The sequence below is a fragment of the Diachasma alloeum genome, unplaced genomic scaffold (genome assembly GCF_001412515.2).
Source record: "Diachasma alloeum isolate Michigan unplaced genomic scaffold, Dall2.0 Dall_scaffold_00603, whole genome shotgun sequence".
In the NCBI taxonomy this organism is placed as follows: Eukaryota; Metazoa; Arthropoda; class Insecta; order Hymenoptera; family Braconidae; genus Diachasma; species Diachasma alloeum.
Genome location: NW_021680735.1, coordinates 481,967 through 508,832, shown reverse-complemented (window position 1 = coordinate 508,832; position 26,866 = coordinate 481,967).

Genomic DNA, 26,866 nt, shown 5'->3' with positions numbered 1-26,866 from the left:
CTTGGGTCAATGGTCAGATTGTTAACAATTTCATTTTTTATTTAGACAACGCATGCAAGCGGAGGGACAAGGGTGGCTAGAATAGATTCTGCAACCTTCTCCCCTTGTTGAATAAAAATTTCAAGCTTCCGCATACATGCGTCTCTCCTCCACCCTCTCGTGAAATGTCCATTGTCGAGATTTAAAAAAAACAATAATTGCATTTTTTATTTCAATAACGCATGCGTAAACAGGGATATGAACCCGGATTTAATACAGGCCCGTAGAATGATGGGGACCGGCAAGGATTTGGAAAGTCTGAATACAAGTCCTGCTTGCACCTAACGAGTGCTGAAATGGGACGAAACCAGAGGTAGAAAGGTCTCGGAAACACTTGGGAAGAGGGTTCCCAAGACCTATCCAGTCCTGAACGGAAAGACCTAAGCAGAACTTGTCAGGTCTAATTATTCGACTCGGGCACATCTTTGTAACGTCATAGGAAATGATTAGATGACATTTGGATTAGGTAGGAAAAATCAAGTATTTTATTGATTTTCAAATCAGAACAGAAAATCAATGGAATATTTGATTTTTCAGTGACAATATTTCCTGAAATTTCAGTGGAAATTACACACGATAAAGATTTCCACGATTTGGCACGGGAAATTCAGACGAAAATTTCTAACACTGCAGAATTAACAGCAAATAATTTATTGAACGTGTGGGTAATTTGTCTTGAAATAGTAAAAATTATCCCAGTGACCGTGAATAATTGCTCCAATTTTTCGTATAATTTTTCTATAACGAAGAATGATTTTTACCGAAACCGTTTGGTAAAAATTCATTGCCATCCATCCCCACATTGTGAGAAAAGTACTGTTCAAATTTCAAGTAAAAAATCTTGAAATTTTTAACACCGAATAATTTACATGAAATTTCGATTGATCTTGTTATTGATAAATCTGTCAATGTTCTTGAATATCCAATGAAATTTGATTTCTCAGGTTAATACGGCAATGAAAATTACTGAAAATCATGAAAATTCAGGCAACTTTTATGAATTAGCAAACTGTTGCTTAATTTTCATGATAGGTTTGAAAATTCAATGACCATTCATAATGAAAAACTTAATTTTCATAAATTTCCCAGATGAATCAGGAATTCCAGGAGCAATTTAGTCTGAAATTGAATTCAAGTTCAGAATATTGAAAATTCTAATGCATCTGTCACTTAAATTTCAACAAAAATTCTAACAGTGTATGACCTTCAGATGGGAACAAAACAAACAATTTTTGGACCCGTAGATGTGTTTCTTTACCGAATCTTAAGATATCCACTAAAAACCAGTATTTTTCCATTTCGTATTACATTTCGCTTTTTTCCAACTTTTCTCTCCGTGTGGAAAAAACGAAATTCACCGTCGTCGGTCGGTAAAGAGGGATTCTACAGATCATACCACGTGGCCACAACCACGACGCGGTTTTCCCGCTCCTCTGACGTTGGCCTCCCTCTGCGCACACTCACGAGAAAGCACTACAGGTACTTCAAAAAATCAATCAAATAGGCATTTGGGTTTTATTTCAAAATTTATGGCACCATTAAACATTCACATAAACACTGACAATAGCAATTCTTACTCCAATAAAGGAGTCCATATTTCATTAAGTTAAGGTCTGATTATTCAGTGTCATAAATAACTCCCCAAGCAAATAAAAAATTATGTGTCAAATTGTTGAATTAAAATTCCAATAAAAAATCTGATAATTTTCGCACGAAAGTTTATAGAACTCATATCCAAATTTATGGTATCGTTAAACATTCACATAAATACTGAAAAATGCAATTCTCACTGCAATAAAGTAGTTCATATTTCACTAAATTAAGATCTGAATACTCAGTATCACAATCAACTCCTCACGCAATAGAAAATGATGAATGTTTTGAATTAATGAATTGAAATTTCAACTGAAAATTTGATCAATTTCACCGAAAAGTTCATAAGCGTCTTCCACGCACCTGAACATCTCTCAACTATTCGGAATTCCAAAGTTTCGTCCGAAATGTCAAGAATTTCTGGTCCAACACAGAAAAATGCCACGAATTTCATCTTTAAATAAAAAAAACCATCGATTATACTTTAGACATTCAACAAAGGACCATCCGAACCCCAAAAAGACCAGGACCTCATCAACCCCCAATAGATACTCTCAACTCCATCCTCCTAACCTAATTTTCCGAAGATAATGCAAGCGCTCATGAGAAACCCTCGCGCCTCCCCCAAAACCCACCCCACGACTTATGTTTCTGTCCAAAGATGATGATATCCAATGATAATGACCAGTACAAAGGCAAATGGTAGTGGCAACGCGGGCTCTCCTGGTAAAACCAAAGTGGCGCAGTCGCCCTATCACAAGCCTGCGCCACGTGTATGTGTGTAGAACTATCGGTAGTAAGAGAGTGACAGAGAATGCGTGGTAGTACGATAGAGCATGAGAAAGCCATTCCAACATAAATGAGTTGAACTAAGACAGAAAGATTTAGCATGACAAGAGAGACCTATGGGTGCGGTGGTTGCTGTGAGAGTGCTAACGGTAGTGTAGGAGGATTCTGTGAGGAGGGGAGGATTCTGTGAGGAAAACCGCTGCGATGTACCGCAGTAGGGGTGCTGAGCTCTGGAGCAAGCTTGTCCCTGAAAAATAAATACATTGTACGCGTGATATAATCCATTATTGATGACATAAACAGTCAATCTTATGAGATATCTGGTTAGGTCAATCACATAGAACTGGCAATCAGACGATAGAAAACAGTGATACGCGATTAATCAGGGTGAATTTATGGTGTTCATCGCATGATGCAAGTGAACACTCGACAATTAATCACAACGACTGAACAACAAAGTAACTCAATCCTTCCATGAATCATCGGAATTCGGACAAGCTTGATATCCGGCAGCACGTCATCTGTTGAAGAAAGTGTACAATGTCAGCACCATTGGATTACTCTATTGTGAATGGTGATGAACGAAATCGAACTCCGTGGTTTTGTGGTAAAAAACTACTATTCAATCTGTTCCCAATCAAGTAGATCATCGTACGTTGTGATAATCAAGCGGAAAGGAAGAAAAAAGAGGATCAGATAAAGATACTGTGACCTCTTACCTTCTTATCTTCACATTAGCTGCATGAGTGTGTTGAAACCACCCCCCCTCAAGTCGTATAACTCCTGTTTGTCGACCTTGGCCGAGGGTTGCGCCTAAGTCGAGTATCCGTCTTCAGACACAGGCTTGTGGTGGGAGTCGATAGGTAACTTCATTCGCTTGTTACCCTATCACACTGAAACAATCAATCAAATAACCCGGGGAAATCAGGGCTCCATGTCACCATGAGAAGAACGGAATTTCCCGGTCAGCTTTACTGCAGCACTTAAACCAAAATTAGATCTGGAAAAGACGGATTTTAAACTTTAGTGCAACCCATTAAGTGAAAAATGAAAGACTAGTGTTGACTTGTTGTTGGACGATTATATCAATGACGTTTTGACGATTCAATGTTTATATTTTACTCAACCTTGTTGGATAAGTTGAAATATTCAATGATGAATAGTTTGTTAAAGGTGTGTGGAAGGTTCTACAAGCACTCCGCGTTCATGCGGAAATTCGTTAAAAGCACGCTATTGTGAAAGCACTTACTTCGTTTATGTTAAGTGTGATGAAACAGATGGTGGAGTTAATATACGCGTAGCATGAAACTTGGAAAGAACGTTGTGATGCTTCGAGAAATGAATCTCATCTGTTTGACTAATATTAAGACGTCTCTGTGGAAATTCATGGAATACAAAGTATCAGAATCAAAGGATGTGGAATATCGAAGATAATCTTAAAGTTCGATACATCAAAGGTACACTCTACAAATATTAATTTAGTAAGGTTTCCTGCAATATGAGAGATAAAATTCAGAGTCGTTGAGTGGTTGTTTGAAAGAATATGGAAAACATGTCTTGTTGACTAGTCAATTTAAAGTTGCTGTTAAGTCTTGTGATATGAAACGTTAAGTTTCACTCGTTAATTGAACCAACAGTTATGATTAACTGATGTTGATTATCCAGATGATCTTTAAAGATGTTGATTCATCATAAATAGCAAGCTATTAATACTGTCGCATTAGCGCAACGATGCGCTGATGAGTAAGATGATACTTCCTGAATATGAAAGAAGCTTGCAGAGTGGGTAGGTCATTTCTGAAGAAGGCTTCTCGCTCTATTTCTCCATTAAAAAACATCAAAGGGTGTCAGGTACGAGCGGAATGGATAGACGTAATCACTCCGTTATACTGGCCACCTGCTGACACGTGGGTGGATGAGGCATGAATGCCAACAACTACGGAAGAAACACCACTCGATGGGAACGTTAATGTCACGAGTTTGAGTGATTCAAAGTGCACTGTATTCGCACTGTTCAACCATCGCAAGCCTCGGGATCCCCTGAGGGGCTCCAATGCCTCATCCGAACCACTGCTGGAGATGGGGTCACAGGGATGGGAGTACGAGGCACTGTCAGATCTTCAAACGCCAGCAGCTGCTACACCGGCATCGACACCACCAAATTCCCAGAGAGTTCATACATCCAGGGTTTGCTTTGAGCCGGAGAATCTTGAAGTGACCAGGCGTCGCAGCAGCTCGCGACTCATGGGTACTTCCATCAGGAGACGCAGCAGGAGCATGAGCGCTTGGAGTGACTTATCAAGATGCTCCTTTAGACTGGATGAAAGGTAATTTTGCGGGATTTGATTCATTAATCTTTATAACAGTCAATCAACAAAAGAAAAAATTCCCGAATCGTTTGGTTCCTTTGGCAGACTGAATATGGAACAATTTTTGAAAGCAAATATTTCAATTTATAATTCTTCAAAACGTCAATCACATCTTTCTTGAAAATCTTTGGAGACTTGTCCTTTTCCCTCTAGCTAGATAGAACTCGCTATTCACCCGACTGTACATTTTTTCTTGCGTCTGATATAGAGAAGGCAGTTTCATTGTGCATCAAAAAGTAGTTCGTATTATCAGTGGGATGGGGTTCGATAGGGCCATGCAGTATCGAAATCCAATGGTGCAGTAGAATCGATTGCACAGGCCGTATATCCGAGAGTCGATGAACAGTGGAGGCAGTTTTGCCCTCGTTTATAACTTTCCGAGGGAGATCGAATGGCAAAAATTTATGACGCAATAAGCGTGTTTTTGTTTCCTGGCTGTTGATTAATTGTGACAGGTTACAATTTTTTTCATTATGTGGGTGGCACTATTGGAGATTTGTCAAATAAATGGATGAGGAAGTTGTGGTAGGCTTCCTGTTGTTTTTATTTTCATTCAGTGGACGATATGAATGGCATCAATTGTTATTTCAGTTCATATATTGGGGGGTTTAGATGTATTAAATGTCTTGCTTCGGGTAGCCGAAGGGACTAGAAATGCTCAGCAACCGATGAAATAGATGGTCGAGTAGATGTATGCTCAACATGTGCCTTGGAAATAATGCTGTGATGCTTCGAAACACGAATTTCAACTGCTTGACAAATATTGAAGCATCTCTTCGGAAATTTATGGACTATAAAGTATCAGTAGCAAAGGATGTGAAAGATTGAAGATAATCTCAAAGTTCGATACATCAAAGGTTTACTCTACAAATGTTGATTTTATGAACTTTCCTGAAATATGAGAGAGACAATTAAGAATTACTGACTGGTTGTTTGGAAGAATACCAAAATCATTGTTGAATAGTAAAATTATAGCTGCTATTGAGCGTTGTGATATGGAACTTTGAGTTTCACTTGTTAATTGAGCCAACAGTTATGATTCATTGATGTTTATTGACCAGAAGATGTTTACAGATGTTAATTCATCATAAAGCTCTTAATCCTTTCGTGCAACGATGCGTCGATGAGTAAGATGATACTTCCTGAGTATGAAAAAAGCTTACACAGTGCGTAGGTCATTCCTTTAGAGAGCTTCTCGTTCATTTTCCCTATTAAGAACATCAAAGAGCGTCAGGCACGAGAAGAATGGATTGATTAATTGTAACGTGTTACATTTTTTCCATAATAGCTAAGGAAGTTGAGGTAAGCTTCCCGCTGTTTTTATTTTCATTCAGTGAAAGACATGAATGTCATCAATAGTCAATTCAGTTGATTTATTGGAGTATTCAGATGTATAAAATATTGTATTTCGCGTGACACAAAGCTTGGAGTGCTCAGCAAGTGGAACACGCGAGTAGTATTGCCAAGTGAACGTCTGCCATGTTACTGCTTCCGGCGTCGCGTAAAGATCAAGGACAATTATGTCAATGGTAACGCTCCAAACCACTGGCATCGATTTTCCCGACATTTCCGGTTGGGAAAAATGTCCTCTGGTTGTGGATCAATCGGCGCAACTGATGAGATGCAAAAGTGATTATTGAACTGTCTGTCCCACACTGCCGATCAGTTCATTTGCTCGTAATGTTTTTACAGCGAGACATTCAAATTTCTGAATATTGGAAAAGTTTCACCATTTGTTCTTTAATGAAACATATTAATATTGATAGGTTCAAGTTTGATGAAGTGTTACCGAGCGTTATCCAATTTTTTTTTCATTTAAAGTTTCATAATTGGGTAGGGGAACTGAATCCTGCGGGATGTAACAGGTGATGAGGTCTCTCTAATAGATGGCAACGTTAATTTGAGTTGGTTGAATAATTCATAGTTCGATGAATTGAAGGAGAAATTTTCAGATGGGAAACACTTGCGTTGAGGAGAACTTTCCTAATAATCGCGGGACATTGATGAGGTTAGGGGGAATAAAAGTGTCATTCGGGGGAAAGGAGACAATCTGTAGTCATAAAAACTTAGGTCGTGTCCATGAAATTTTCTTGCCGCGATGGTTTCCCCATATAGTGACCAATCTAGACTTTATATTACCCTTTGGATTACGCTAGCTAAAATTCTCTACTTCCACAGTAACATTCATTCTCTTATTTCAGGTGAGTACTCGGAGTTCTTTTCCACAAACGAGTAAGTAGGAAACTTGATATCCACAACACTGAAATGAATGTCAACCTCCGGACGTTCAAACTCGCGAACTAATAATATCCTATTGCCAAGTTTATTGGCTTCCAATAACTTCCTTTCTATCGCAGACGTATAAAAACTGCGATTAAAATAGCTGCGAAAATCGATACGAAAAAAACTCCTCATTTTCTCTCCCTAACGGCATCAAACATTCAACACATGTCTGCGGAGTGATCCGGTGGACAGAAATGGTTCACGATCGAGTAGATGATGAATCCTTCGGAGCTTATTTCCTGCCAATTTCATATTTATCTATTCTAATTTATTCCTGATCAATGGAATTACGATTGAATGTTTGATATACACATTTTATCATTTCCCGACAATCGCTATCGGACACGAAATTGATTACGTGCATCGGCCTATAAACTCACTGAATATTCAATTTTCGATAGTCCCAGAATTATGTGAATTAACTATTCAGTGAAGCACTCGACCTCTCAATTGCTCAGATGAATGATCAAATTCATCAATTTTTTTATCGGACGAGTGTGGGAGCTCACCCACCCCGAAAGCATAAACTAGTATGCGAATTGCAGTAATTTTTTGTAGCCATTTGTCAGTAGTTGCAAGGTGTCTGAATCAAAAGATACATACTGGCTACAAGTCTGAAAAAAGAGAACAATTTTCCGGTATATAAGCTGTAATTTAGCTCCAAAAATGATTTTTAACCGGAGATATTCCCTCATATTGCCCGAATTTTGAATCCGAATGGGCAAAATTTTTTTATTCAGCGATTGGTTTTCTGCAGGAAAACAATAGAAACCCCGCCGCCTCACCCCCTACATTTCCTCCTCGCCCGATTATCCTTAATAGTTGCAGTGGCGGGTCGATATAGTAACGCACCGTGTTCAGAGTGACGAGGTTGTCGGTAATGTAGGTACGAACGCACAGGAGAACTCGCCGGTGAAGCGACAGTCGTTTTGTCCTGTGAACACTCCCAGCTCTGTTGTATCGGCGGATGCCCCCCCAAAATCACCATCACTTTCGTCGAATTGCTCACAGATGTGGGTGATTCGGGCTCTTCATTTTTAGCTCATGTTTATTTATTCAAATGGTAATGATCGGAGTAAATATTGAATGAATAGGGATTACCAATATTAGTCTCAAAACGACTACTCAATGACACGGCTGGCATGATTGATGGATTCTAAAGAGGGGCTCAATGTCGGAAATATAATGGATATTATTCAGCGTTTACATTCAACGGAAAATAGTTTTCCGATCAATTTCGGTTTTATGCTGCTCGTGTCCCTGTGAAAACACCTGCGGCAGAATATTTTCGTAGGGAAGCACGTAATATAAAAGAGGGTCACTTTATTTTAATATGGCCGAAATTCAAGTCCATACTGTCTTAAGAGGCGAACGGGGTGAACTTTGAATTTGTAGTTTTTTTAATATAGTATATACTTGGATTTCGTCCGTATTATAACGAATTAGGGCATACCACTGCGGAGAGGAAAATACAAATACATGTAAAAAAATCAATATTTTTTAAATCCATCTTTGGCTTTGTTTGTGCACATTTGAACTGTGTGTAAACCAATTTGCAACTCAATCGGTCGAAAATTGAGGCACTACATTGCTAGGAAAAAGAAAATTCTTGGACCGTTGATTACTAATTTTCAGATCAGTGACACTGAATGCGATTAAAGGGGAAAAAAATGATCAAATTTCTAGTTTCACTGAACATTTAGTGAAATTTCAGAATTATAAGCAGCATAAAGACGAGAATTCCTTGATTTATTTGAATTTCCAATCTAATGTGAATATTCAGTGCCAAATTACGTTGAATTTTCAGGAAAATTTGAAATTTCATCATTTTCTTCAGCCTAAATCGCACTCAGTGTCACTGTCCTGAAAATTTATGAATATATCTACCAGATTTTTCTGGATTTCTATTCATTTTCAGAGAAATGGAACTGAAATTTACAGTTCTCTTTGATTCTTCCACGAAATTCTAAATTTTTAATGACGAAATTCCTTAAAATTTCAGTGGTAATTCAGGAGCCAACTGGTAAAACGGTTTAACTCGACTTATCTCCCAGTTCAGTTTTTGAGGAATATTTCCGAATCCAAGGGAGAAACCAAGCGAAGTTTTCGTAATTACATTTGCTGTAGCTCTCAATTGGCTCTATAAAAAAGTTAATAACAAAAATTTTGCTATCTCCCTTCTACTCCGAGATATTCAGTGAAAACTGGCCAATACTCAAAATTGCCTTGAATCGTTTTACCACTTCGCTGAATTAAATTCGATAAAAATTTCCGAAAAGTGTACCAGAAATTTCAGACATCAATTTTTAACGGTGTAGGATGTTTTTCTAGATTGTGAGCGATTTTCACCCGTCCAGGCCCTTTAGAACTTCCAAAAATCTCGGAGTTTGAATTTTTCCCATTTTTTTTTCACCTACAGCACATATTATAAACTTTTCCAGTCGTTTCTATAATACCCAGAGACTTTCAAATTCCACCGCGGCCACCCCTTAATCCAATTAACACATGGAATCACAAGACGTTTCTGGTGACATCCATTTTCTATGAATGGATTCACAATTATCCAAGATTTTCAGTGATTGTTCCCCACGTTTTTTCCATGTATTGACGCACCATTTCAACTAATGCTGGATCACCATGTCGGCCTCGGATATCATACTCCAAAAAAAGTGAAATACTTTTGTTGCGAAGAGTTTCCGATTTGACTTTCAAAAGAGAGATTGAGAAAAACTTGTTATTTCCACCTGGAGCTTTCCACTGGGACCTTTCCATTCATTTTTTTCCATATTCCATCGAGTTATCAGCCTGTCTGATATTTTCCTCGGTGTTTTTTTATTTCATTTCCACTGAGGGAACTTTATGTCTACGTTCATGAAGATAAAAGGGGCGCTCTCTTTTTTTCCGTCTCCGCAGGAATGGTGTAAATTGTGTTTGAGGAATTCGCATATCTTTGCCGTTCCCAGGAGACAAATAAATTCAAGAATCTATCGAGAACTGTCGATTCATATTGACAATTCATTCACGCTTATTTATTTTTTCTTGAGACATCAATATTCTCGATGTACTGCAGAAGTGTCGGAAATTTTAGCGAGAATAATGAAACAAAATTTCAAATTTCATACACAGGGAAAGACTAGACTAACAATCGGATCCGGTTTTTTCGAAGATTTTTGGAAGAAATTTTTTTTTTCTTCAGGAAACATTTTTTTTGAAAATCTTTACGATCGCATTGTCAACATTTCAAGGGTCAAAAAATTAAGGGTCTAAAAACGTAGAACCAGATCTTTTTGATCGCAAAAGAAAACAAAAAAAGTATCTCAAAGATTTAAAAAAAAAATAATCCTCTGAAAGAAAATTGTCTTCTGAAGAAAAAAAAATTGTCTCCCGGAGATCTTCAAAAAGAAATTGTCTTCCAAAGATCTTCTAAAAAATGGCTTCCGAAGATCTTTTAAAAAAAATCGGGTCCCAAAGATATTCCAAATTTATCTTGTCGAGATCTTTCGAAGTTTTCTCTGAAAGATTTAGTCTTCTGAAAAATTTTTTTGGGTCTCCAAGAAGATCTTTCACATAAACTTCCGAAGACTCTTCGAAGAATCTCTGGAAGATATTTGAAAGACAGAAATTTTTTTACGCGGGGGAACAACCGAAAAAATACCTAGTTTTATTCTATGGAATCTAACGAATATTTTGAAAAAAAAATTTATCGGATGAAAATCGTGGTGCGAGGAGCATTTCGAAGCAAAAAGCATGAAAAACAACGTTTTCGCCTGAAGTACGGGGTGAAATGGGTTGGGTGTGAAATTTTTCTTGGTTTTTTGGATACTCCATGATATCAAAAGTCGCTCGATCGTTATTTTCAACAACCGAAGACTTTCAAATTTCACCAGGGTCTCCCCTTAAAACCTAAAATGCTATTGGGAACTATAAAATGAGGGTTTGAGAGAAGATTAACCTCGATACTTATCGTGTTTTACGATAAAATATACTCTAAACAATAAAATTCTCTAATGGAAGGGTCTGAACTTCATAAATAATGGAACAATATGAATGCATAAATATTCGGGAGGAAGTGGCCGAACACTAAAATGGATTTAGACCCTAATAGGTCAGATGTATCAGTTCTTACACGAAACACTAGACTACACGTGTTCTTTCCTCTAAAATATGAAAAATTGGCCCCAGTTATGCTTTTTCCGCCTGGATTAGTCGTAAAAGAGGAATAAGGCGGAGTGCAGCGTTGACTTCGAGCATAAATCTCATTCCAGAGGGGCTTTTTATGGCAAGAGAATTCTGGAATCCGTTTCCAATAGAATTAATGAGCTTTTTGTTACATTTTTTAAGTTCATAAAATTAATTGTACTGACCTGAATTTTTCATTCCCTTGAATCCATACCTCTTATCTCCGGGCTCATATGCTCGATGGGATTTAAAAGGATGCACGTTTGGATTGCTGCCATTTACAGGATGGATTTTACAGATTTACAGATTACTTTTAAACGGATTGAAGAAAAATTGTAATTAAAAATTTTTTAATCGGTTGAGATTTCTTTTCAAGTTTTTTTAAATGCGTGCATTTTTCGTGACGTCAGTTACATTCTTCAATTAACATTTATTACACTTGTGTCCCGAAATTGCAAGCGTATCATAAATGAAATTGTATAAACCAGTTGAATGGGATTAATCTGAAACAATGTAAAATAATTCAATAAAACGTAGGAAAAACTTTCTCCAGTTCCTTTCGAAATTTTTATTTATTACTAATGAAGAATTTGTTTGCATCGAATAAAGATTTATTAGGAATTTTTAAAAACCATTTATTTGATACAAACAGAATAAAGAAAAATTTTTAATTTAAGTAAAAAACTTAATTTGATGTAAATAAATTATTTTTCTGGGTGTATCTCATATCCTTCGCACTATCAGAAAGGTAACATGACTGATCATCAACCCGACAATTCATCACACGACAATTTAACACAGTGCCTCCAGTTCCCAATTTTCCCAATGGGTCTCCACCTTTCTTACCAAGTTGGGACCAGGTTGCCGGTTTGTGAATTTAAACTCCTTGGTACAACACAATATAATAATATGGTTGATCAGGTATAAGAGATGACCGGTACTTCCCTTTTTCTCCACCTTCCTTCAAAAGGCAATTAATTTTTAAAATTAATTTAAATATAACCCGTGTAGAAAAATTTCTGTCTTTAGAAGGTCTTCTAGAAATCTTGGGAAGAATCTTCGAAAGATTATGTAGAACATCTGCTTGGTGACCCAAAAAGATTCTTCAGAAGACAAAATCTTCCAAAGACAATTTTAATTTTCGATCCTTACTCCTTTGATCCTTACTTTTTTTACGCTCAAATTACTAAGCCCTGAATTTTGGACTTTGAAAATTTTGACCCTTAAAATTTTGTCCTCTGAAGAATCTTTTTGGGTCACCAAGCAGATCTTCTACATAATCTTTCGAAGATTCTTCCCAAGATTTCTAGAAGACCTTCTAAAGACAGAAATTTTTCTACACGGGAAGTACTTCTATAAATTCACGAGCATGGTAAGGCAATTAAATTTCACGCCTTACCAGCTCTTGGCGTTACCCAGGCCCCACGACGAGAACGTGGGTGGCATCGGATCCCAAAAAGGACCACGATATAATTTCTGTGTTGACTTTGACTTATGATGTTATTGTACTGAGTTGTTTTTGTACGTTGTTATTTAATCCTGTCATCGTCAGAAAAGAATTGACATTTGAATCCTTACACCATAAATTGACGTTTATTTCAGCGACTGTAAGGCTTACTAATTCTTCATCAATAAAAACCGACGTCGGTGGCCGAGTGGATTAGACGCAAGTCTAGTGTGCGAAAGGTTGTGAGTTCGATTCCCCGTGGAACCGAATTTTTCAACGGAAGGCTCCGGCGAGCGGGAGGTTGCTAATAGAGGAACCGCCTGTACCGGCATGGGTTTTCTGTGGTTTCCCCATGCTACTTCTATGCTCTATAGAAGTGCGAATGCGGTACAGCGTAGAATCCACAGCCGCATGCACAGGATTGGGTAGAGTGCCCAATGGGACCCGAAAAAGGGACTCCGAGGCCGTAAAAAAAAAAAAAAAAATTCATCAATAAAATTTAAAATTTCCATTGATTCTTTCTTCACTTGGGATTACACGACTGAATCGTAACCGAGTTTTAAGCGTTGCGCCACTGCTCAACCTCAGCCGGGTTGTGTCGCCCTAGCCGCTAGGGCCTAGCGTCCGGCTGTAAGTCAGTACGGAGCGGCGTGGCACGACGTAAACTAGGGTCAACCGGCAAGCAGAGGCTGAGCTCTCGCTCCGAGCGCTTTACCCTAGTGGGGGCTGAATCCCCGGTCAAATTTCTACACGGAGAGTAGTTTTCGACGTCACGGATGCTCCATTACTGACTTTTTGCTTTGGGTACAAGTTGAAGAGAGAGTATTGTAGAAAAATGTGTACGAAAGAGGGAGAAAAGAAGAAAATGTAGAAAAATTCTGGTTGGCTGTATCGCTGATACAGCCGTAAGTTTTGCGTGGGTACGTCTATGTTACGTAGATGCTCGGGAAATTAGAAAATTAAACACCTTGTGTGTCCGAAACGTTGGCAGAAATGGAAATCTTTTGGGATCTTTTGTTTTTTTTATAAATTCGAGCGATTAATAAAATCGTTTTAATGACCGTTAATGGCTGAGAAGTTGGAGTTTTTGGAAAGACCGGTAATTATGTTAGATAAATAAGATCCTGACCTATGACCCTTATTTCTAAGAATCGCCTGAATTCTTACCCTCCTCACTCATATTATCGTGAATATAGAGAGATATCTGTCAAACAAATCAATAATATAATTTCAGTAGCAAAGCGGTAAACCGGGTCAAGTCGGTTTTAACTGTTGGCCAGTTTTTGATTAATATCTTGAAATCTAAGAGAGATAGCAAAATTTTTCTCATAACGTTTTTTATAACTCTCAATTGTCTCTACAAAAAAGGTCATGACAAAAATTTTGTTATCTCTTTTAAATTCCGAGATAATCTCCCGTTGATTTCGAGACATCAATCAACGGAATATTATCAATGAAGATGATATTTCCATTGATGGTCTATACGGAACGTATCATATTTACCGTTTCACATGGATTAAGCATCCGTCTGAAAATACCACCTGATTCGTTCCTTATCGACCAGTCGTCGGATGTCCCCTCTATTTATAAAACAAATTTGTCCTCCGGCTGAATCTTTGCTGCCGTCACGTTCCGGTTTATGGACCTCCCTTCGTCAGGTGAATCACAACCTCTCGACTTTTGATATTTGACGGAGAAATCGTGTGAGGAGAAAATCAAATAGAAACCCGGCCCAGACGAAGATTGAGAAGGGCCATTGTGGATCTGATCCCTCGCAGTTTCTTAATTCCTAACCGAAACCTTTCCCATAAATCCCGAAAGCCGAGCTTCGCAACAAGTTAACCTCGGTTGCCTTCGCAACTTCCTTCTAATTAAGTTGGTTCGGTGTAGGTGGTTTACTCCACTATCAAATTATCGCTAACACGTGATAATTCATGTGTGACGGAAAAATACATTCTCTGAATAAAACAATAATTAACGAGTGGACAATTGCATTTTTTTATAAATAAGTATAGTTATTGTTGCTAATGAATTAGCAATTTTCTTTCGAATGGGGTTTCTTTTTTTCATTCCCATTTCACTGTTTTCTTCTTCTATTGTTTCATGTCATAGTATTATCATCAATTGGTGCGAACGAAAAGACAAACAAAACTTGAACCAAAGTTTGGGTACAAGCTTATTATAACGCAACTGCTCACTTCTATTTTTTCTTCTTTCGAATTGAATTTGCCTCGTGATCGACTTTCATATTTAATCATGACCAACCCTTATGGACCACGATCTCTGACCCTTATCACCCCCTATCCATGCGCAAAGCGGATATAATATAACGATATGTGACATAAACTCACAACATATGTCAAAGATATCGCACATATTGGAGTTGTGCCACGAATGTGAGGGATATAATTGATACAGACGTCTGCAGATATATTTTTTCCAGTGGGGGAATTGAGAAAAATGGACGACAAATTTGTTACTCTCACCCAAACGCACAAATGTGCGGAAATTACTCTCAACCCTCTTTTCCATCTTGTCTTCCATCACACCCGAGTCCAATATTTTTGCCAGGAAAGTCTGCGAGACGACGGCTGAATTATTCTAGTCATGTCTCGTTTTGGCGTTTTACTGGTTGTCCAGGGATTAACTTTTATGCAACTATTTTCTACTATACCGACTCTCAATTTTTACTATGTTCAACAGTAATTTTTTCAACGGACTCCTGATGTTTTAGTTTTGTCACCCGTATTTTTTCATCCACCATGTCCTACATTGAGAGAAAAATAAATACGTTGTCAAACAAGTCTTGTTTGGGCCAATAAAATCGCTAGTTGAAAATTGCCAAAAAAGAATTTGTTTGGTTCCAATTTGAAAGTCTCAAATATGAATAATTGTTCTGCTTTCGACAGCAACGGAATATTTGGCTCAAGAAGTGGATAATTCACACCAGACGGTGCCTTTTCAGGATAAAAATATCTCATGTAGAGATTAGACAGCCGAAACGAAAAACTACTATCCCTTGTTCCGCATAAAACAAACATTTTTCGGGAGCAAAATACGTATGGATTATCGAATAACGAATGAGTAGTGCTAGAAATGACATTTCTTGCATGTACACAGAATGCATTTTTTTCAACTACTAAATCTATTTTTACGACAAAAATTTTTCATTCTGGCGCACTCTCTGCATGTTTGGCACAAAAAAATCCTTTTTGATAATTTTCAAAAAACTATTTTCTTGGCACAAGTAAGACTTGTTTGAGAACTTTGTCGTTTTTCTCTCAGTGTAGTTTTTCATTCATTCTCAAAATTACCATACGAGGGGCTACTCACTCCATAATTGAGTGACACCATGATTTCGAAATAAAATCGATTTTGAGTGATTTCAGCGGTGATTTCAGTCATTTCGGATAAAATGATTGCGGTGATTTCGAGCATCACGGGATGTTATTTTACGGATTCGAATGATTTCATTAATTCGAAATCAGTGCTTTCAGAAATATAAAGTTAATAAATAATAGAGGTGGGGCAAAAGGGGTTGTGTCAAATTATGAAAATGAAAACTGGCAATAATAACTGACTAATAACAATGAATTCGTTTTATTCCACTCTGCCAATTTTGAGCTAATGACGATGAAAAGCGATCCATTTTACCATTTTACGACGGTAGTGAGTACGGCATTCTATTATCATTTTTGGCAGGCATATCAATTCTCAAAATCACGAATTATACTTGCACGGTTCGCACTACGCTGGTGCGCCACTGATTTCGATGATTTCATTGATTTTAGACGATTTCACGTGATTTCGGATAGCGGAAATCAGTTGATTTCACGTGATTTCGGAATGATTTCATGCCAGAGTAACGTCGTGATTTCGGGAGAGAGTAGCCCCTCGTTACTATGCTAAAATAGTATATTTCGTAACGAGTGCAAAAAAGTGTTTTTTGGCGAGTGGGAGGTTTATATCACGAGCCGAAGGCGAGTGATATAATCCTACGAGCTAAAAAACATTTTTTCACGAGTTACGAACAATATTTTTCATCACAATGTGGCGGAAATTGGATTTTTAGGCACGCGGAGCGTGCCGAAAAGTTCACTTTTCGTCACAGCGTGATGAAAAGTAAATTTTCGCGTGTTGCGGGCATAGCCCTGCATTTGACTTCTCATATTCATAATTACTATGTTCCCACAATAAAAAATAATTTTACATTCTTTTCGTGTAGTCCGCAAGATCCTAAAACAACTAAGAGTTTGGAAGCTCTTTAAAAAAATGCGTCGATGGCCAGAAAAGCTTTGCAAAGTCTTCCGCCAGTTAAATTAGCATGAAATATTCGACTGGGACAACTCCTTGCAAAACCGGGAAACCTCCTGAACTAGAATAATTCAAGGAAATCCCCCTCCCTCCCCCCCTCCCAAAAAAAAGAAAGAAATGAAAAACCGAAAATTCCAGAAATTCAAAACCACTAGGTGCCTAGACCCGCGTGATTTGTTTTGGGCAGGCGTCTGCGCCGGAATACAGGAAGGACCAGGAGGCGGACGGTATGCTCATCGCCAGTGTGAACGGTGCCGCGCCAGTCGCCCCCGAACCGTCGTGTCGTCGAGATGCGAATATCTCGACACATAGCCACCCCCGTGCACAACCACCCTCATTTACACAACCACAGAATCATAAAAAAATCACCCAAGTCAGGGGTACACAATCACAATTGGTCGGACGCTTCCTCGTTCCCGCACTCTTCACCCTTCTCTCCCGACACATGACAACCGATTACCCCCAGATCACTGGCTTCGCGACACACCGCCAATTGAAGGCAAGACACAAGACAATCCCGCACAATGAACAGTAATTTCCACTGTCAATGCATTGAGCACCTCAAGTCGTTCTAATTGACACGAAAAACAAATCGAATATGATGTAAATAAGACCGACGCGCGCAGTGGGTTCACACGTGAGCTCGAATGAATATGTTGTGATTGTGTCAAGTTAGTCAGACCGTTGGTTACGTGCCACATCCACGTATATTTGTGCAAGCACCAGTGTTTACTCACACCGTATTACAAGGCTTCTCCCCCAGGCGCCAATTACATGGGACAGATAACATCGTTCGGAGAAGAGCATCGTAAACACAACAGCGAGTGGCGTGGAGCTGATCGCAGGACGCCATAAACAGAAATAACCTTGGAAATATCATCGGGTGTTCACCGGTTCCATGCTCCAGGAAATTTGAACGGAAAAGAGTGTTTGCCGATCGCAGATGGCGCAGCGCTCGTGCCGACTCTCCGTCATATTCAAGAAGAAAAATAATAATACCCCGTCACATCGACGAAATAGAGGTATATTGTCGGATTATGTCGTGATAATGCACATGCGGGAAGGGTCATTTCATATCAGCCAACAGTTCTCCCGATAGAGGCAAATGCGGGGAGATGCTTTGCCGCATCAAGAGCGCAGAGATTGATTGACTGTTCGCTTTCTGGAGTATTTACTTAGGATCCGAACCTCTTCAAACATCTCTCGAGGGTGACTAACAATATCATGAGCCGTTGTGAGTGAAATTCCATTGAAAACTCTGGTAGCTTATCGTTAGTCGATGGTACTCCACAATTTAGATGTTCGAATGATCATCAAACATTTCACGCATTCATTACATTTTCGATTGCGGCGTCTGCGACGCGATCGCCATCTTGCGAGAGCTTGGCTCATTTCTTCACCGGTCAACTTTACAAATTGTCCCGGATTGCTGTCATTATCGTGACGTGTCAAATCAGATTAGGAGATGCTTCGTGTTAACAATGAAATATCGCTGTTTGTGAAATTGATGAGTGTCATTGATATATACATGGAAATTCATATATAGTTTTGTACGTGTCACGTTAGTGTAAGAATTAGGGGGTATTTACATGAATTATTTACATACGCGGAGAATAGCCGCGTCAATGCTTGTGGTAGAGATGCTTTAAAAAAATAGAAAAGACAGTTAATGTAATTTGTCGCGGATGATTGACGTTGTGATGCAAATGTGATCGCGATGCCCTGGGAACTTCACGTCGAGCGCGTCATTACAGTGAAATGAAATTCCATGTCGATTCTCATCGACTCCGGAATATCTCGAAAACCTGAATGTTAATTTCCTCCGGACAATGGAGCCTTCGTCAATGCGACTTGAACGAATGGTTTCCAGTTGAGGGATCATGAGAATATCGAAAATCCGGCGTGGGAGTCTGTGGTTTTATCACACATGGTAAATTTTTACGTTAATCTGATTTTCACTCGTGCAATTTAGCTCGTGTTTTCCGCCTAGTCGAGAATCCACGTTTTGGAGATTTAATTTTATGAAGATTTGATACACTTTGTGTTAATTTTTAACTCCGGAAGAGTTCTTCTGGTTTAACTTTCCGGGGAGAAGGTAGGAACGACGCAAGAGAAAATTTAAAACCAGTGTAAGCTTCGAGAGGAAAGGGTTCCTCACGGTTTTCAAGGGTCGAGGGAATATTTTCAAGTCTTGTGGCATATTCATGACACGCGATCTCCATTCAACATTCGGTCTCTGTAAACGCAATATACGTACACAATTAATAGAACGGGGGAGAACACTGGGAAAAATTTATGGTTGAAAATATGTGGAGGATATTTTGTAAATATGGATCGCATTTGTTTGGGAGAACGCGCATAGGGATGAGATCACTGGCTATGATTTTATTGCAGACGTGATATATGGGAGTGACGCTGTTCGTATTATTCCACATGAAAAAATAATGAAAATGGATTAAAACAGGATCACAATCTGTAATGATTCATTTGGAGGTTTTGGGGATAGGGTGGCCTGATTTTTATGACACATTGCATTGGATTCCAGTTTTTAGAGTTGTTGAGGATGATAGGGAGAACATTCTTTTTGAGGGAAACACTACGCACACGGAAAGAATGTGTAGGGGAAGGTAGGGCAAAACGGACCCCTAGGGCAAAACGAACCACTGACAGAAACTTGACAGAAAATTGCTTCCGTTCGGAAACAAAAACAAAAATTCAAAGTCATTTTTGGTTTGAGGTGATTAGCAAATCTGATGAAATTGAGGTTCAATGATACTTTTTGCCCATAAAACCCCTGTGACGGTTACGATCCAAGAAACTCACTTTTAATTCAATACATTCAGTGGTCCTGATTTGAAGGAGAAAAAAACAAAAATTACTAATTTTCTGTCAGTGGTCCGTTCTGCCCTACCATCCGTATTGCCCTACCCTCCCCTAACTATTCTGCTTCCGAATGGAAGCTTTGTGATCGTTGATTTTGACGATCTTCTAAGTTTGCCTGGAAATGACGTAGAATGTCATGAAACGTGAAAATATGATGCCTTTAGAAAATGTATGTATGACTGGATGTGTGTGCGAATGTTTCGAAAAAATTTTATGGATCTTCACAGAAAAAGAATCAAAATTGGAGCTAAAAATCTGAAATTCGGTCACATCATCGGTATTACTTTGGAGCACTTGTGGATGCAATTCAGCTCAATCGGTTCAGTAGTTTCCGAGATACAGCAATTTCTCAAAAATCTTTTTTCCTCAATATCTTGAAAACTACGTCACTGAATTTAATTTTTTAGACGTCACAATATTCCTTGTGATAATATCTACCAATTTTTCGTTTTTATGAGAAAATGAAAATAATTCCCGAAAAAATTTAGATGCGATGTTGAAATTGGGCGAGATGATATTACTGGTGCCATTAATTTCATTTTTTGTTTTCAAACTACTCGTCTTGCCACCCCCTATCAAGATCGAAGCCAGAAGGAATTTTGAAAGTCTTCCAGAGGTTGAATCAGAATAGTGAATTTCAATACGGGTGCGTAAAAATGGTTTTCGACCTGTAGGATTCTCCTAATGGTCGAACAACAGTTTTTCCACGAGTGTTGAACCCTATTTTTCATCACAGTATGCGAAAAATTGCACTTTATGCACAATTGATAAAGAGATATTCGACTCGGGCAACTCCTTGGAAAGTCTGCACTGTAAAAACAAATGTCTGTACTTCAGACATTTTTGATTCTGTTCTTACAGTTCTGTTTTTACGGTGTGAAAACCTAAACGAAACATAACTAGAATGATTCAGTCAGGACTTTTCAGGCCAAAATATTCCACTCGGGAATTGTTAAGGATGTTTATCCAAAATCGCAAGTATTCAAAAAAAAAAAAGTTTTCTTTTCAACTGAGAAATGAAGTTATTCTCTTTATCTCGATAAAAATTTCAATCCACCAACCCACGTTTATTATTTAGAAATGGAGGGGCCAAAAGGCACCAAACGCATGCGCTAACATGCGCTTATATGGGATATCTTTCAAATATTTGCTCTTTTTGCCCGGGTACCCCAAATTTTTCTCTGGCCATTCGCTTCAATGTAGTTTTACACCTCACCTTCTATTTTTATTTCTATTTTTGGAGTCTTCTAGTAGGTGGATTGTAAATTTCAACATAAATCCCATAAGAGCCCGTGTATAAAGAAAACTTTGTTTATTTATTTCTGGTGAGACTGTTGCGATTATTTTTTTTTAACATCAAAGAAGTTAGTTTCACATGTTCTGCTATCAGCCAAAAAATTATAGAATTTTCCTTGTACATGAAAAACTGAGATTTGCTGAAAATGGCTGAACATCCTTAATTTTAGAAACAGTATCTTTTCAGTTTGAGGCAGGTTATTTTTGAACCAATGAAATATAATAATCATACAAAATTGCTGAGATGAACCTGTTATTTCATCAAAGGAAAATGTAACTTCATATCTCGCACTATAATTACCATCAACCCCGCATGCAAATCCACATCAACTTGTTTCCAGTATTCCCCGTGAAATTGTAATTGTTAGGCCATTTGAAACAGGAGGATATCACTAGGTATTTGAATTACAGACGACGAGACGTTAAATTGAAGGCGCCGAGTAATTTGATATTGAACCAAAATAGTATGTTTATTCACTCAGTGGAATATTTTCCACCCACTCAGATGAGAGTTACTCGTTAATCCCTTGAGGCTCGTTGAGACCTCGAGTGGGAAAAGGACAGATGACACTGAAGCTATTCTGCATATTTATTTCGTTAATGTGGGAGGTTGGCCCCTAGTATATTTTTTCCGTGTGGCATGAGTACTTAATTCAAATATATCAATTATTCTGGTGAATAGTACCCGGAGGAAAAGTTTTGATTTTCATCCATCTGTAATTATTAGGGGCATGCCAATGATTTTCACCCATCTACCCGCGATTATGGTGACCGGATTTCTTCCAAAGATCAACAAAGTTTTGATAAAGTTCCCCCGGAAAAAATCCCTCGGAAAAAGTTGTCGTATCGTATGTATAATACCAGAAGAGCTTCAAAATTATCAGGTATTGCTACCGAATGGAAGCATTGCAATCCTTCGATTGTCACATTCTCTAATTTTGATTGGAAATGATGTAGAATGGTCTGAAACGTAAAAATACGTAGTTTGGTGACCATGTCTGTATGTGACCACGTCCACCGCCCCTTCCCGGTGGTCAATTTTTAGAAAATTGAGTAATTAAGTGGCTAAAGTCATTTCAAAAAATCTGGAATTTTGTCAGATTAGAGGTCCTAATGAGGACTAGTTCTGTGCAAAATTTCAGCACGATCAAACTAATAGTTTTCGAGAAACAGAGATCCATTTTTTAATCGTTTTCCGCAAATATCATCAAAACTAGTAGACCGATTTCGATTTTTTTGTTTTCAAAATATTCATATCGATGCCTTCTATCTAAATCAATCAAAACATATATACCGGTTCATACAAAGTTTTCGAGACATTCCCGTTTTTCCGTTTTTTCATAAAAAACTTTGTAAACACTCTAGCTTGTGCAAAAATCGAGATATCAACTTGATATTTGGACAGAATTTTCCTCTCATGATAAAAATGTTTCGTATTGAAGATGGGATTAATCGCATCAGTAGTTTCGGAGATATTCGACTTTTTCTGAAAATCTTTTACATGGATTATCTTCAAAACTACGCAACCGATTTCACTTTTTCTGTTTTCAAAACATTCGTTTCGATGCCTTCCGTCTACATCAATGAAGACATATATATACCCATTCCTACAAAGTTTTCGAGATATTCCCGTGTTTAGGTTTTTTTCAAAAAAAAAACTTTGTCAACACTGTAGCTTGTGCAAAAATCGAGATATCAACTTGAAATTTCGTCAGAAAATATGTATAGCCGCTCACAGAAAGTATTCGAAACATTGGAATTTTGATAGCACCCACAGAGATGGCAGTTATCATCTGAAATTTTTGCTGTTAGTTAGTGTTGTGAAGCTATAAACTTTTGTAATATTTCAGATCGTTCAGAAGCCCGCCATCAATTTATTGATGGCGAAAAAAAAATAAGACATCACTCTCTGACATGCCTACTGTCACATGACGTGCTGTCATATGCTCCCTGTCCCCTACTTGTTTCCCGATAGGTTCAGTGCAAACAAACGAAGGAGTCAAGTTTTTTAGCTTGACAAATCATAAAATTTGCCCGGACTTTCTAAATAATTTTTAACCAACTTTTCTCTGCGTGTAGTGATGATACAAAATTAGCCTCTTTCTCAATTAAACTTGAAGAATTCGCCACGCGAGGGCCACATGGTCGGTTGGGACAAATCGTCACGCCACCTGGTCAAAGTTTCAACATATCACAAATCAAAACAAGAAGGTTAGAAGGGTCACAACAAAACACGTGAGAATATAGATGAAAGGTTCGTATTTTTCGCAAAATAAGGCAAATTCCGGAACTCTTTGTGATCAACGAAGTGATTAATTGTTCCTGAAAAATTCTAACCTTGTGATCAACTCGATTTTTAAACCATTGGAGTTGATGTTTCGACATACCAGCCACCGTTTCAAGTCCGAGACGAGGTTTTGGCTTACTTTTGCATGAGGTAATCTTGCACCTGGGACATCATCTTCCGTCAAAATTACTTTTTCCATTTTGGAGCATCTACTATTTACGATATAGCCTTATTGCCCGTTTAAATTCGGTTACCTCCCTTGCCACTTGAGCGCAACTATTTGTCCTAGCCATCACTAGCGCCCCTATCGGATTTTCTGGCGTTTATTGAGAAAGAGGCTAATTGAAAAATTCTCCCTTAAAAATCTCTGTGAAAATTCTTTCAGTGATAATGTCATTGAAAATTGCTGACATATCCTTGAAAATCAAAACTTTTTTTTTCTGTGTGAAAAGAGAAATTAGAGAAATTTAGGCGAAATCCACCTGTCACACGACGTAGGACGGAATTTCTCGACGGCGAAAAAAATTCAACAGCGAAATCCCTTTTTGTCCCTAAAAGCATCATCTTTCGTTTGATTTTCCCTCCATAACCTTCGATCCGAAAAAAACTCTGAAGTTTATTCATTTACCTGAGAAGACTCACAAAAATGAATGTCCCTTGGTAGGTGAGAGGATGTCGATGGTGTGGGTATCGAAGCGTCAATAACCCGACAAGTGCAGTCAATCCAAGTGAAAGAAGAAATAGTGTCGAAGTCGAGGGTCGTCTGCTTCGTTTGCCCTGTTGTGCGATATCGCCCTTGTTCTTGTTCCTCGTCTACAGAGAGAACTTATTCTTCCTTCACTAACTGCTTGAATTTGTCGGGGATTCGGAAGCCCGATTTGTGATGTAGTATAGTGCGCTGAGAGAAATATCGGCATAATATCACAAAACTAATTTTCTCCACTGCTTTTCACGATTCTGCGTCTGGAAATTGTCCCAACCTCCCCACAGAAACATCTAAACATCAATTACGTGTGAGAAGTCGTCTCACACTTTTTGAAGTGTATTTTACCCGAGTAGAAATTTCACTCAGTTAGCTTGGATCTAGATCAGTTTTAGGTCCAATACTGGACAGAATTTATTGATTAGACTTTCGGATCACGATCTGATGAGATCCTGAATGGAGTATCTGAATCCAATGCGGCGAAGTGAATTTTGATCCTATTCTGATCAGTTAAATCTCGACTAGGTCCGTATCGGATCCAGTACTGTACAGAATGATCGGATCCTAGAATTTTAACCAGGCATGGATCCAAACAAGCGTTACATTTCTGATCCAAAACTGATCAAAATTAGTTTTTACTGGTCAGTCTCTTATTCTATCTTGATTTGAATTTCCACTGGGGTTACCCTCTGTAAATTACGATTACATAAACGTAATTTACGATTTCACACTCGCGCACTGAGCGAAAGAATTACTTTTGACAAAGGTGATATCCTTGATATACGAACATATTCTCTTGTCAATTTCTAGGATCTTGAAATCACCTGGTAACTAATTTTGACCTCTCCAATAATGAGATTTCTCACAGATATCTGAAATAATAGTACTCGTTATTTTCGACAACTTTCCCGATTCTATTTTTCGTGTTATATTCGGGTCAAGTATTGACTTTTTGACGTGGCCATATAACTCACTGAGCACCTTGGTAATTTTCTTCTCTACTCATCAGTCAGTGGATCGATCGAAACCCTCTGATAACGAGTGGTCGTCAAGAAGCTCAGAAAAAAAAGTTTCTGGTTTCGAGTTACAGAACCCTGAACATTTTACTGGAATCCTTTAGCTTTATTCCGTACTATTTAAATAAACTTATTGACTTGATTCAAATAAATCATAAACAGAATAAAACGGCAAAGATTCTCTGGTGAATCATTGCAAAGCATTCGACAAATGCAATTCGAAATGTGAATAAATGCATTTCAAGTTTATTAACTCGAATTTCCAAGCTCCACTCGCATTCCATTATCAACATTTAGAGCGCGAGCTTCCTAATTAACTAACATTTACACAAATTGTGTCTAGAGACAATGAAACGCGGATACGGTGTCTCCATTGTTGGCGTGAGCTTTGAGGGAGCGAAATAATTGAATTGTATAAGAACAATAAACCAAGCTAGATGGTAACCTAAGTGCCATCGGCTTTCAAGGTTATTGTTGCAAATCTCAGGGTATCCGAAATGCTCTCGTATGAACAGAATTCTACTGCGCGTTAGTGCCACTTCATCTGCCTTGGATGACTCATTTTTCATGACTGGGATTAATACCTTGTGAATTTTATCCACTATTAAACTTTTAAGGTGTGAAAGGAACTTTTTTTTAGTGTGAAGATGACGACAAAATGCTGGAGTTAGCGACATCAGGAAAAGTGAGCTTCTTTCATAAGATCCCAATGCACTCGAAGTCCTTCAGTAAAGTCTTCAAGGCAGATCCTTCAACAGTTCCTCTTTCCATTGGAATACATCATTTCAGCTGACCTGACACTCTAAAATTGAAATTGTGATTCAAATGTGGCCTTCATCTCCGGTTGGATTATTCTTCTATTACGACCCAATGAGAATTTCAGTTTAAAAGGGATAGAAACAATTTTCATCTCTTCCGTTCGTGTACAACCCTGAAACTACACATTTTAGTGTTAGTTCCATCTCATCCGTCATGAATTACTAATTCCTACGACCGGGATTAATACTGAGTGATTTTTATCTACTATTAAACCTTTATAGCTGTGAAAGGAACTTTTTTTAGTATAAAGATGACGACAAAATGGCGGAGTTAGTGAGATCGGGATAAGTGAACTCCTTTCATAAGATCCTAATGCACTCGAAGTCCTGTCAGATCCGTCAACAGTTCCTCTTTCCATTGGAACACATCATTTTAGTTGACCTGACAATCTAAAATTGAAATTGTGATTCAAATGTGGCCTTCATCTCTGGTTGGATTATTTTTCTATTACGACCCAATGAGAATTTCAGTTTAAAAGGGATAGAAACAATTTTCATCTCCTCCGTTCATGTACAACCCTGAAACTACACATTTTAGTGATTTTTATCTACTATTAAACCTTTATAGCTGTGAAAGGAACTTTTTTTAGTATAAAGATGACGACAAAATGGCGGAGTTAGTGACATCAGGAAAAGTGAGCTTCTTTCATAAGATCCTAATGCACTTGAAGTCTTATCGGATCCTTCAACAGTTCCGACTAAACATTTCGAACAAAGAGTTTAATTTGTCTAATTTTGTTAAAAAGTTTAGGCCTTTAGAGTTCTGAATTCATGAATGCATTAAGAAGCAATCACGAATTTGAATAGGTTATTCCACAGATACTTCCTATGTTCACAGCATCATTTTTCA